General features: G+C 36.8%; 1 protein-coding gene across 1 annotated transcript in view; it reads right to left on the bottom strand.

The window, feature by feature from the left end:
* The window catches only part of PRKAA2 (protein kinase, AMP-activated, alpha 2 catalytic subunit), a 28,272-nt gene extending 18,394 nt beyond the window's left edge, over nucleotides 1–9,878 (bottom strand). The window contains exon 1 of the mRNA XM_012722159.1: nucleotides 9,742–9,878. The gene's annotated coding sequence lies outside the window, so the exon portion shown is untranslated. The remainder of the gene's footprint in view (nucleotides 1–9,741) is intronic.
* Between the last annotated feature and the right edge of the window lie 4,299 nt (nucleotides 9,879–14,177).

Raw genomic sequence — 14,177 nt, 5'->3', positions numbered from 1 at the left:
CAAAGTTCTAAAAAAGGACTGTGGATTTTTTATGTAGTAGGTGTGGTGTGGTGACAGTTATCTTAGGTGTGAACCTATTTGCCTAAATCATAAACATTGTTGTAAACCAATGTTACCTCAATAAAAAATAAATGAAGGTTGCATTTAATGCATAAATGAAACAACTGTTCTACTTTTAAAAATAGATTTGTTGTGTTTATAAAAAATTATTTTAGAGTCTGGTTGACTATGAACAACATCTAATTTACACTGAGTTACTTTTGAGAGACACTATGGAAAACTATGTTGTTGGTTTTTTTTTTCATTGGTTGAAGGCACAAATAGAACTGAGAAGTGGCCAATACACCACCCTCCAGGCAGTATACCTTAACACAGGACGTTTCAGGAGGAGAACCTTCCTGCAACTTGTCCACCTGAATAAGGCACCTTATTAATGTGCACAAGAGCAAGAGTGTGTTACATCATGGTTCTGGTTACTAGTCCACTAAGGAGGAACAGGAAAAGAACTAGGAAAGTTGTTGATATAAATTCATACTACTCCTTTTCAGAAAGAACCTATCATGTATCATGTACAAATTAAACACTGCATAATAGTAAAATGTTAAAGCTAAAATAGTACTGCAAATGAGTGTATATTATCGGAAGAAATATTTTTCATAGCAATTTTTAATCTTTGGGATGAAAAAATAGCAAGTTACTCCATTTTACATTAAATACACTAATACAACTAACTAATGAATTGAAACTACTTCAGATGAACTGTGTGTAAAGAAATTTTACCTGCAAACTCTAGAAGCGGTTTTACAAAAACAAGGTTAACAGGTACCATGCTCTGATCCATGAAAACGAACAGATAGTAAAACAGAAGCACTTGCTGTGCTGCCTCACTGTAGTCTGTTCTGAGTTAGTAACAGCTTTCTCCAACATCTTTTGCTCTATTATCTTTGGCACATAGTGAAAAAAAATCCTAATAAGTTAAAATAAATTTAGCTGCTGCCTTCCTTCAGTATACCACTGGTCTCCAATAAATGCTAGACTGAACTACTTCATGAAACTTTTTTTTTTTAAGATTTATTTAATGCATACAGAACTGGGGTATAGGCCAGAGGAAGGGGTGGCAAGAGGATTCACCAGAGACAGAGTGGGGAGCAGAACAGGCAGATCAATGAAATACACAGAGGGGAGCAGCGGGCAGGTCAGGAGAGGTCTGCTGTGCCATGAGAATCACCTGTGAGGCTGGGGATTGAACTTGCACTTAAGTTGCAGTTAGCTTGCAGTGCTGCAATCTGACCCACTGCACCACCAAGAAGGGCCCACTTCATGAAACTTCTAACTCCACCACAGATACTCTCCACACCAAAGGTCAATTGAGAGCAACAAAAACCACAGTAAACATTCTTGAGCATGACTGCCTGCCAGCCACTGAGCTAAACACATGGTGACGACACAGTATTTACTGAGAACCTGCTTGCATTATACTTGTTGAGATCAGGTAGTTCCTCTTTCTAAGGTTATCCAGGAAGACAGACATTAAGCAAGTATTCTTTTCAAAACATCAAGAAGGGGTTCCGGCCCTCCCTGGTGGCGCAGCGGGTTAAAGCACAGCACTGAGAATCTGAAGCCACTTCCGCATGAGTTCGATTCCCGCCTGCCGCCTGCCCGGAGGAGACCACATGGCGAGCCAGACCTCTCCTGACCCGCCCGCTGCTTCCCTCAGCAGTGTACTTCGTAGATCTGCCTGTTCTGCTCCCCACTCTGTCTCTGGTGAAGCTTCTCACCGCCCCTGAGCCTCTGGCCTGTACCCCAGTTCTGTATGCAAAAATAAATAAATCTTTTAAAAAAAAAAAAAAGAAGGGGTTCCTCAGAAGTCACCCAATTCAAAACCTTAAGATCTGAAGAACTCAAACCCCTACCTAGCTCTGCTGTTTGGTCTCACCTTTTAACTCCCACCACTGCAATTACACGATTTCTTATACTTATTGGATATGTTGCACTTCCTTCTGCCACCACTCCTTTGTATAAGAAGCTGTCTGCTAACCTAAATCCTATACCATAACCTGTACTCCATGCTTTAACTGGTTACTAGTCATCCTTTAAATCTCTAAAAGATCACCTCTTAAATCCAATGAGGTCTTTATATTTCCAGAGTACTTCCCTTATCTTCAGCAGGCATGCATTATTGTTATTCACAAGTTACACAATTATGATAATCTGATTAATACACACCTATTCAATATAACAAAATAGGCATTTAAGTAAATATATGAATTAGCATTTTAAATAATATAAGCAGTCCAAATCAGAATAATCTGAGCCAGCAAAATTATAACAAAACTTTATCCAAAATTATAACAAAACTTTAACCAGAATTATGTGGAGACAAAGGAAAACAGGATTTTTTAGAAAACAGAAATGTTAAGGAAACAGTTAATATGTTGGAATTAGTGAAAAGGACAAATTTTGGTATTGTATTATAAGCCTGGCCAAATGATCTTTTATACCCTCTAAATGTAACTTTATATTACATTGAAGTAATATAAAAAATTCAATCCTGAATCACTCATACATGTCATCACTATTTTTTAATAGGAAGGTAAGCTTTAGAAAACATTTCAGAAATTCTAATTAAGCAAAAAATAAATTTCAAGTATACATAAAAAAGCATTTTCCAGTTGGCCAATTAAGACACATTTTTAGGCAATATCCATTTAAACAGAATATAAAACTCAGGGGAATATATCTTTTTAATTCACCATGAGCATTTTTTTTTAAACAGCCAATGTGCAACATCTAGAAATACTTGCTATACAGAAATACAATACTCAAACTTTGGTTCATCCATTTGAGGCTGTTGCTCCTCTTGCTTTGAGAACATGCTGTCTCTGAATTTTCAAAGGAATAGGTACCTAGCATCCTTTAAGTCTTAATAATTTAAATCTTACCTCCCTTGAGAAACCTGTCCCACAACCACACCTAATAGCACTTACTCCTTCTCAGTCACACTCAATGACAGCACCATGTTTCATTCTCCTCATACCACTTACAAAGCTGTCTACAATAATCTTGTTAATCTGTTCACTATCTCTAACCTCTAGATATTGCCAGAAAGCAAACTGTAAGAACAAGAGACCCTTGTCTCTTTACCATTTTATCTCCAAAGCTGCCAACACAGTACCCATCGTATAATAGGTGCTCAATAAAAATGTGTTCACTGACAACAAAAATATTTATATTCTGCAACTAAAGAATTCAGTCTTGTGGGAGATATTAGTAAGAAAATGAGCAATTAAAATAAGAATTGGAAAGGCTGACTCTTGGGTCATCTAGGAGCAAACTGGATAAAACAACTCAGTCTTGAGAGGTAATGTTTTCTAAAGGAAACTGCTTTTAAAAGCTAATGTCCAAAAGACAAGTTGGAATTAAAAGTCTAAGGGAAAGAAGTGTGGGCAAAATTTTCAAAGCTGAAACAACAGTTGAAATACAAGCAAGAGAAGATGGTGACCTGAAAATAACAATAGAAAAACATGTACTGATTCAAGGGATACCTATAGAAAAAAGATGTAGAGTTTATGATTAATTGTATGTAAGGGGTAAGGTAAGGAACGCAAGGATAATGACAAAGATTTATGCTTAGGTAACTGAGTGAATGGTATTTTCACTCAAAATAACAGAAATAGGAGTACATTTGAAAGAAGCAAAGCTTAACTCAGTTTCAGACTGCTCTGTGGCTTCAGAATGGAAATACCCAATAAACAGCTTAATAAATGTGCCCAGAATTCAGAAGAATTATCTGACCCAGAACATAGACTTGGAAATCTTTGGAAAAGAGATGACAAAGGACACTGTGGCAGCAGATGAAGTCACCCAAAGAGTTTTCCCTAAAGAAGATTATATGCTAGCATAGAATGCCAAAATACATAACATGTAATGGCTATGCAGGTGACACATGAGGAGATTTTAAGAAGTGATTAGAATGAAAAAAGAAAATTTGAAGGCTGTAATACCACAGAAGCGTGGAGAATGTATTATTACAAAGTGACAGTGTGTTGAAAATATTAAAAAGATACCCATAATTGAATAAGATAATGATTTTTAAAAGTAGGCAGCAAGAACCATCTTTTATCAATTTAGAAAGCATCAGTTCTTTGATCAGTTAAAATGAAGCTCTCCAAAGAACTACAGATGAGGAGCAGTCCAGCAAGATGATGGCAGAGTGGAGACACCAGACTTGCCTCCTCCAGATACGCTACTAAACTGCTGTAAAACAAAGTCTTATGGAAAAACGGATAACCACAGCACACATCTGAGTGCTGGTCCATCAGAAAATTCTGGATAGGAAAAAATCTCAAGTGAACTTTGTTTAGCATGATAAAGGGGCAGCATAACTCACAGTGGAAGGAAAGGCTGCTGTGCTGAACCCCCTATAGTAACTGTGGTGGACTCTGAGTACACTGGAAATTCTGAGACTGCACTGAAGAGAGGACATGTGGGCAGGATGAAAGGTGCACTGCTGAAGAGCTGCAGGGATATGAACACAGGGAGAAGATGACTGGCTTGAGCCTGTCATCTTCTTAATATAGAAGAGATATGTAGCCTTAGTGGGTTCAGAAAATTGGGTTTCTTTACAAGAGGCTACTAGTTGAAGCCCTGACTGAGATATTCAAAACTCCTGCCACCCACCCAAGGACTAAAGTCTAAACAAGAAATCCCTGAACAAACTAGAGCTCAAACACCTACCAATAACAGGAAGACTGTTGGTAAAGAAAAGAAATTCCAGCTTGAGATTTCATATCAAATACAATCCATGCTGAAGGCTGCATCAAAGTGATTAAAAGTAGCCTACAACTGAAGTGGACACAAGACCATAAGAGGCACTAAGATTAAGCTGACTTAATGCATGTAAACCAATTCGTGTAACATATCATCAACAAAAAAACAGAAATACAGTATCAATAGATAAAGCATTAGATAAGATTCAGCATTCATTTATGACAAAAATCCTACAAAAATTTTATAGGCAAACTCTAACTCAACACAATAAAGGTGATACATCACCATCCGACAAGCAAATCTAATATTGAATGGTGAAAAACTGAAAGTCTTCCCTTAAGATCAGAAGAAGACAAGGATGTCCACTATAACTATTTCACCACTTCTGTTTAACTTAGCAATAGAAATTCTGGGCAGACCTACAAGCAAACATGGGGCAGGGTGGGAGGGGAAGTGGGGGAAGGAGGAGTCTAAATGAGAAATGAAACTATTACTATTTGCAGCTGATACCCTATCATACATAGAGAAAATCCTAAAGAGTTCACTAAAAAGTTATTAGAAACAATAAATACAGCATAGTGACAGGTTACAAAATTAGTTTAAAAATCCAGAGGGTTGTTTTTTTTTTTAATACACAATGAACAAGAAGCAAAAGGAGAAAGGAAAAAACAAACCTTCATTTACAATTGCTTCAAAAGAGTTAAATAAGTCAAAACCAACCTAACAAAGGAGACCTATAAACTGAGAAATACAGGATGTAAAGGTCTTAGATAATGACATTAAGGAACAGAAAGATATTCCACGCTGATACATGGAGAAAATCATACAAACTAGAAGCATGGAAGTTCTGAGACTACCTAAAATAACATACAAATTTAACACAATCCCTACAAAAATAACAATGTTTTTCCAAAGAAACTAAACAAAAACAAACAATATTTATCTGGAACCACAAAAGCAACCCTGAGGAAAAAAGGAGATAAATGGAAGTTAACCACATTTCCTCACTTCCAACTTTATTATAAATCAATATTAAAAACAATATGGTGTTGGCACAAAAAGCTCCATGGATCAATGGAACAGAATTGAAAACCCAGAAATAAATTTACTCACATACTATCATCTAATCTCTAATAATGAAATAATAATCATAAGTTGTCTAATGACAGTTTCTTTAATAATTGCTGGTGAGAAAATTAGAAAGTCACACATAATAAAAAAGTTGGACAATTCACTAATACTACATACAAAATAAACTTCAGATTAAATATTTTGATGTAAGAGCCACAGTTAAAAATACACTAAATAAAATATTAGCAATACATTCTATAATATCAAGAATAAAAATATTTTTGGTTAATCAACTCCTGTAACAAAGGAATTAAAAAAGAAAATAAACAGCTGAAACTACTGCAAGTTAAAAGGCTTCTACAAAGTGAAATAAAATACAGGATAGCTGAACAGACAACCTAGTGAATAGGAAAAAATATTTACACAATGTATATTGCTAAGGGAATTATATACAAGATGTGTTTTAAAAACTCATGCAACGCAACAATAAAATATAACCTTATAAATCAATGGGCAGTAGATAATTCACCACTAAGTATATACAGAAGGCCAAAAGACATGAATGTTCATCACTACTTTTAATAAGAAAGATGTAGAATAAAACTACAATGTGGTACCATATCACACACATATGAATGGCACATATTAAAAATAACCATCCAACAGGAGTTAGAGATTATGCATAGGAAAAAGAACCTGTTACACTGCTGATGGTAGTGTGAACTAGTGCAACCATTATAGAAAACAATCTGGATTTACTTGAAAACTCTAAGGATGGAAATAACATACAACCCAGCAATCCTCTCTTGGGCAAATAACTATAGAATAGGAAACCATCAACAAAAAACCCTCATGTCCACAATGTTCATAGCAGCCTAAATATCCACAGAGAGATGATATGGTCAAGAAATGTGGTATATCCACAACATGGTGTACTACATAGCCATAAAGAAGGCTGATAAATGCAGCCATTATCAAGAAAGTGAAAGAAATCTGAGTCATCAAGTCAGAAAGATTAAAAAAAAATTGCTGGTTATTTATATAGCTGGCAACTCAATAATGTGCAATACTTTAGAATCTAGTAGACATCAGTAAACATCTTGAGGACTCTGAGGTTAAGAGGGAGGAGGGTAGGACAAGGACAAAGGGAGGGGAGAGATGGAGGTGGGGGGAAAGTCTTAAAAAGAAAAAAAAACAAAATAAATAAAATAAAACAAAACATCTTCCCCACCCCCACCCCCAAAAAACACCCCCAAAACTAGGAAGAAAATGACAAAAATCAATTCAATAATTTTTAAATTAATAGAAAAGTTTGGGTTTTCCTTTATGTCCTCTTTGTTAATTTTTTTCCTTATCAACTTTGATTTATAGAAAAATCATACAATCATAGTAAAATTCATTTTCAGATTTCATTACTAATTCTAGAGACCCATTCTGTAATGAGAAAACTATTCTTAGCAGCTAGTGCAGAATGTCACAAAATAAGACCACTGACAGGTCATTCTCTCTCTTAGTTTAAATCATTAACGCTATTGAAGTCTATGCCAACAAACTTGTTTTGAGGCAAGAATACACAAGTTCATTTTTTAAAGTTCAGGTCCAGAATTAAAGAGACCATGTAGTTAAATGGATTAAAGCTCAAAACTGGAAACCAGGAACATTAAGTATTAAAATCACCTCTGCCAATTACTTTCTGATCCATTATGATAATGTTCTATAACTCCTTCACCAAATAGCAAATAATTTTAAATCAGAATGTTATAATCAGTTAAACCAAAATGAAACAATTATAAATATTAGAGAAATGGATGTGGAAACACACTGGTTGATATAACATCAAAAATAAGCTTTTAAATCCTCACGAAAGTTGTAACTACTTCCTGATAATGTCTGATTTGTGTTTGTCAGAACAGAACAGAAAGTAGGGCTCATGCCCCTGGGGTAAATTTCCATAGGGTTTTTCAGGGTTGGCATTCTAAATGTGGTAAGGTTAAGGAGCAAGGCACACAGAGATCTCGCCCTTCTCCATGCTCACTCCAGCATGTGTTATTTTTAGTTTGACTATCTGGCCATCCCAGGTTTCTCCTCTTACAGGAAGTGGCCACTCAGTACGGAAAGCAGAGAGATATATTTTAGAACTCAACCACTAAGAGGAACAGTCATTACTACTGAATGAGAATCACTCAAAATCATGAAAAGGTCTGGAATCAGACCTTTTGGCAACCTTGTAGGTTGCCAATTCCTGCTTTGGGCCAATGCTTGCCAACTATTAGGCACTAGACCAGTGCAAACACATTTAATGCTCAAGTTACATACACTACAAAGCATCTCATATTCAGGGAACAATAGGAGAAGTGAGTCACTGAGTTCACGTATGGTATTTTAATTCTAGTGAAAATCTTTGAAAACTTACCTATGCACATTCTGGGTCATCTGGTGTACAGGTCCAGATGATACCTTATTATCAAGGGCCTCATTTTTTGTTTACTTATGATCATGTGAACTTTCAAGAAAAGATCAAATGACACTGAAACTTACAGTAATAATGAAGTTTTCATGATAGTGGTAGGTGAACTAAGTCATCACAGGTCACCCAAAGGCAAACTAACCCCCACCCCCAAATTCTCCTCTAGGCAGCCAACCATGTATATATATGATGCTGGGAAGAGGCACTGCAAGGGCACCATAATTAAACATAAAATCTTCACTAGTTCAGCCCTCCCTGGTGGCGCAGCAGGTATAAAGCACAGCACTAAGAAGCTAAAGCTACTTCAGCATGAGTTCAATCCCCACCCCAGAGGTGATCCACATGGCACGGCAGACCTCCCCTGACCCACCAGCTGCTCCCCTCAGCAGTGTACTTCGTCAATCAGCCTGTTCTGCTCCCCACTCTGTCTCTGGTGAATCTTCTCACCACCCCTGCACCTCTGCCCTGTACCCCAGTTCTGTATGCATAAATACATCTTTGAAAAAAATCTTCACTAGTTCACAAGCAATAAGCATCAATGTCTTAAATGACTTTCAAAGTAATGACTAAAGAGTCAAATTCCAAACTGGAGGGGACAATGCTGAGCAAAATAACTCAAAGGAAGAAAAACAAATACATGATGATTTAACTCATGCAATATAAAATAGCAAAACAAAGGAAAAGACAAAACCAAAACAAATCAAACCTGAAAAATCTGACCACAGAATCCAGGCTGCCAGCCTTGGTGGGGCCAGGCAGGAAAGGGCACTGAACCTTCAAAGTGTGGTGGATTACTGGTGTTCTGCTAGTGGGTATGGTGTGCTAACATTCATTTGGAAAGGTATGAACTATACCCTACTGGCTTAGAACAGTAGTGTAAGCCACTATCACTGAAATCAAAAATAAAGGAAAAAAATTCTAAGACTGTATTCATTACTTAAATAAGAGTACAATTTTGAAGTAATCAGTAATATTTAATTCTAAAACAAAAGTGTACAAAAGAAAGTATTAGTAGAGTTTAAAGAAACTGACACTTCATACAAGAAGTGGTATATCTGCAAAAGGTTAACTAAAGGTAAGCAATTATTTTGGGGCCCTCCCTGATGGTGCAGTGGATAAAAGCACAGCACTAAGAAGCTAAAGCCACTTCAGCATGAGTTCAATCCTCAGCCCGGAGGTGACCCACATGGTGCCGCAGACCTCTCCTGAACCGCCCGCTGCTCCCCTCAGCAGTGTACTTCCTCAGTCGGCCTTTTCTGCTCCCCGCTCTGTCTCTGGTGAATCCTCTCACTGCCCCTGCACCTCTGGCCTATATACCAGTTCTGTATGCATAAATAAACCTTTCAAAAAATTTTTTAATGGTAAGCAAGTATTTTTAGACCCATAAAATATACTGCAAGTTTTCTTGCATAACAACAAAGAACAATACTTACAGTTTGATAATATGAGGATGACGAAAGAGTTTCAGATTTTGAATTTCTCGTTTTATTTTTCCAACAACATCTAAACTGCGAATCTTCTGTCTATTTAAGATTTTAACTGCTACTTTATGGCCTGTCAATTGATGTTCTCCAACTAAAGAGAAAGAAAAGAAAAAGCTTTATGTAATAGCAACATAATTATTTGTAGATTTTTTTTCCACTGCAACCCCAAATTTCTCCACTGATATATACTACTTTCATATCAGTCATTGCATATGTTATCTTCCTTTGTTTTCTTCTACTAGTGTATGCACTCCTTGAAGAAAAACAGCACCTTAATCATCCACCTTGTATACTCAGCACTTGACACAGAGATAATCTGTAATATTATGGAAAAAAATATGGAATTCAATATTAATATAAAAAATATGATTGAATTTGGAATAGCTTTTGGATAGAAGTCACTATAATTTGTTAATCTTGTTAATTCTCCTCTTTAGTCACTGTATTATAGAAGAATAAGTGATTGCTATAATAAAAACTCAAACTAGTTTCAATATTATTTCATCAAATAATACACATATAGTCTCCTTGTTTTTGCTTTTTCCATAAAGTCTTTGTATTTTCCTTTTATTTAAAGGAGTCACTTTCACTCATGGTAAGTTTACAAAGTTCATATCTCATTTACCATTTTTAAGCTATAGTAAGCATTTATGCTTGTGCCAAATCTACATCATACCCTCCTTAAATAAGACCTTAATTATGTATCTGAATCTTCCATAAAGTATGCAGCAGTGTTTTAAACATACTACATCCTAAAGAACATGTTACATTAAGTGAAATAATAGTTCTCCCCTTTTCGTGTAACATTCACAGTACCCATTTATTACTAACAGTATCCTTACTGCTTCAGGAAAGGCAACCCTCTCACACAGGGAACAAATCTGTAAGTCCCATTACTATTTCCTTCAAGTACCGTTCTAAATTTTCACCATCACCATCATAATATCTATTTAACTTTTCACTCCTTCCAGGAGTCATATTCATCTTTTATTGTTTTGGGAGGAAGATGTCACTAGGAGCAATGTCCCTTATCTTTAAAGGCTTACTTATATATCTATATCCCTCTTTCCCCCAGAGACATCTCTTCCGGCCCCCCTTTAAGTTCAGTCTCACTGATTTGTACCAATGAATCTGTCTTTTCTACCCCTCCTTACATTGCACCTTTTTCTATTATAATAGCTCCTTCTGTTCAGCCAATCAACATCCCTTCTACACATCCCAATCTTCATTTTACTCTATCTTCCTCTAGTGACCAATACTTTCCTCATAATTTCTCAAAGCAGCTCTCCCCTTCTACCATCCTTAAGTTCTAGTTTCTGCCTCTTATCTAGTTTCTGCCTCTTATCCTCTACTAAAAGCAGAGGGTCACAAAAGATGCATTATGACTCTATGTAGATTTTTCAGTTCTCAGATAACTAATTTTTGTTGTACTGGACAACAAAACTGATTACTCCCTTTTGGGGATGGCTCTACTCTTCTTGGTTCTTCTAAATTCCATATGGTCTCCTTTATGGCCTTTACCTGTGCTTTACAGGTTAGTATCCCCAGATTTCTAACCTAGGCCTAATATAGAGACAATATAGTTATCTCATTCACCTCTCATAGTTTAAATTATCAAGTATATACCAATAAGTCTGCCCTTCTTCAAATCTATATATTTCAGGGTTAACACCACAAAACCAATACCCCCCAAAAATTTTTAAAATGGGCAGAGAAACTAAATTTTTTCAAAGAGAACAAAAGCAGATGGCCAATAGGTAAAGGAAAAAGTGATCAACATCACTGTCGTCTGAGAATGCAAATCAAAAGCACTATGAAATATCACTTGACACCTATTAGAATGCTTATTATCAAAAAGGCAAGAGATAGCAAGTGTTGGTGATGTGGAGAAAAGGGAACTCTTGTGAACTCTTGGTGAGAATTTAAATAGTTGCAGTCACTATGGTAAATAGTTTGGAAGTTTCTCTAAAAATTAAAAACAGAACTATCCTATGATACAGAATATATTCTGGGTATATATTCAAAGAATATGAAAACAGTATTCTGAAGAAAACAACTATACTTCCATGTTAATTGCAGTATTCACAAAAGCCAAGATAAGGGCACTACCTAAGTCCCCAGTAAATGAAAGCCTTAATAAAAAATAAACGGAAGGGGCCCTCCCTGGTGGCACAGCGGGTTAAAGCACTGCACTAAGAAGCTGAAACCACTTCTGCATGAGTTCGATTCCCGTCTGCCCCGGAGGTGACCACATGGCGTGGCAGACCTCTCCTGACCCGCCCGCTGCTCCTCTCAGCAGTGTACTTCCTCGATCTGCCTGTTCTGCTCCCCACTCTGTCTCTGGTGAAGTCTTTCGCCACCCCTGAGTCTCTGGCCTGTGCCCCAGTTCTGTATGCAAAAATAAATAAATCTTTAAAAAAAAATAAAAAAATAAACGGAAGTATGAATGTCAGATTACTATTTCTAAAAGTCTTGCAATAAAACAGATTTATGGCTAAAATTTTCATCTATGTTTACTAGAGTCATAAAACCTTCCAAAAAAGTAACTAAAGACATGGATTCATCAACACTTTATTCCCATTCATTTATTCAATCATTTGCTGAATACTTCTACGTGCCAGGACTGTGTTGATCAAGTTACATGAAAAGAGGTTTAACAGACTTCCAAGTTTTAGAGGGAAGAAAAACACAAATAAAGGAGCTAAAAAAAAAAAGTCTGTACATTATTATACCTGTTTGAACTTTGTGAGGGAAGTCTTGTTTCAGAACTTCGATAAGAAGATTAAAAAGTAAACACCGAGGATGAAATTTATCATGTATGTAAGTAAATATCCAATCAATACCTAATTTCACCTGAACATAGGGGACATTCACCCTGGCACAAGTACTTAATGAGTACTGACTATGCCACTTGGGTTACAAATGACAGTGTAGTTTGACCAAACTGCTAGGCCTTCCCCATGTCAATCCAACCTTGCTTTTCAGACTTAAGACTCCCAAATTATACCTGAACAAATGTCTATCCAGAATCATAGTATCTTTGTAATTACATGTGGCCATGAGACTATGTTCTGGCCAATAACATATAAACAGAAATAGTCCCAGCATTTTCTTCTTTATCCCTTCCTCCATCCTGAAGAATTCCAAGGCCACAATCTTGTCCTTCAGGGCAGGGTTAGGCAGGTGGGAGCAATAGTCTCCATTCAATTTCTTAGATCAATGAGTTTTACAAGTCCATTAGTGGTCCCTTTTGTTTTTCCTAAATTATGGCCAACTTTCATAAAATCTCTTCAAAACTATGAATTTTATGGAGAGTAGAGAATTGGGAATACCCAAACTATACCTTTTGAAATTTTATGTTTGATAAAGTGAGAGTTGTCATACTGAGCAAAACTGACTTGTATTGTTGTAGAAGCAGAACTGGGAATATCAGTAGAAATTTTTTCTCATCTGTTTCATGAAGCTTCTCTGCACCACCTTTTTCATTATAAATGCCCTCTATAATGAAACTACTGTATCTTAACTATACCCATTTTCACAGGCTGTATAATGTTGGGAGTGGCCAAGTGCAGAGATTTACTGAGGGACTGGGTAAGGGCAGTAATAAATTAGGCCTTGCATCCAAGGGTGATAAGGCGGTAATAAACTGGGCCTTGCATCCAATTAATGGGGCCTTGCATCCCAGATGGGACTAGAAGAAGGTGATAACAAACTGGGCCTTACATAAAGGGACACAGCGATGAGTCACCCCTTTGGAATCTGAGTTTAGAGTCTATATAAGAGACCCTTTCCCCCCATAGGGCTGGCAGTAGCTGCGGACCCCACTCTAGGGGCTCCGTCTCAGCTGCTGTCCAGGAGCGATAAACCCTGCTTACTGAGCCTTTCTGCCTCCCACCTTTCTTTCCTGCAGCCGGTCACAGAAGTTGGGTCAAAACATACAACACTAACACTTGATTCTCAATCCATCTTTCAACACTGTATGGAAAGGGACTGGAAGTCACATCCCTTTTGTCTTTGTCTATTACAAGGGATATGGCTTCTGGCAATAGAAAGCCATGAAAATGGGACAGAGAGTGAATCATTCAGCTATAAGATGGTAGCTATAGGATTTAAACCCAGGCAGCATGCACCATACACAAAGAGAGGAAGCTCAGTCATTTGCTAGGTTTACCCTATTATAAATGCCTGCATTAAGTAACAGGTTGAATTAGACCAACCTTAATTCCCTTTGCAACCCTAAAATTTTTCTAATAGTATCCCTAAGGATTATTCCACATTGTAAAAATGTCTCTTAACATTTTGTGGGGATGGAGTGTGGAACAGGATCAAAAACAGTGGGGGGAGGGAAATGCACTGGACTATGGTGATGGCACACGGGTGATTTG

Source organism: Condylura cristata, unplaced genomic scaffold, assembly GCF_000260355.1.
Source record: "Condylura cristata isolate star-nosed mole 26May11 unplaced genomic scaffold, ConCri1.0 scaffold00008, whole genome shotgun sequence".
Taxonomy (NCBI): domain Eukaryota; kingdom Metazoa; phylum Chordata; class Mammalia; order Eulipotyphla; family Talpidae; genus Condylura; species Condylura cristata.
Note: the sequence above shows the minus strand (reverse complement) of the source record. Positions and strands in the feature narration are given on the sequence as shown.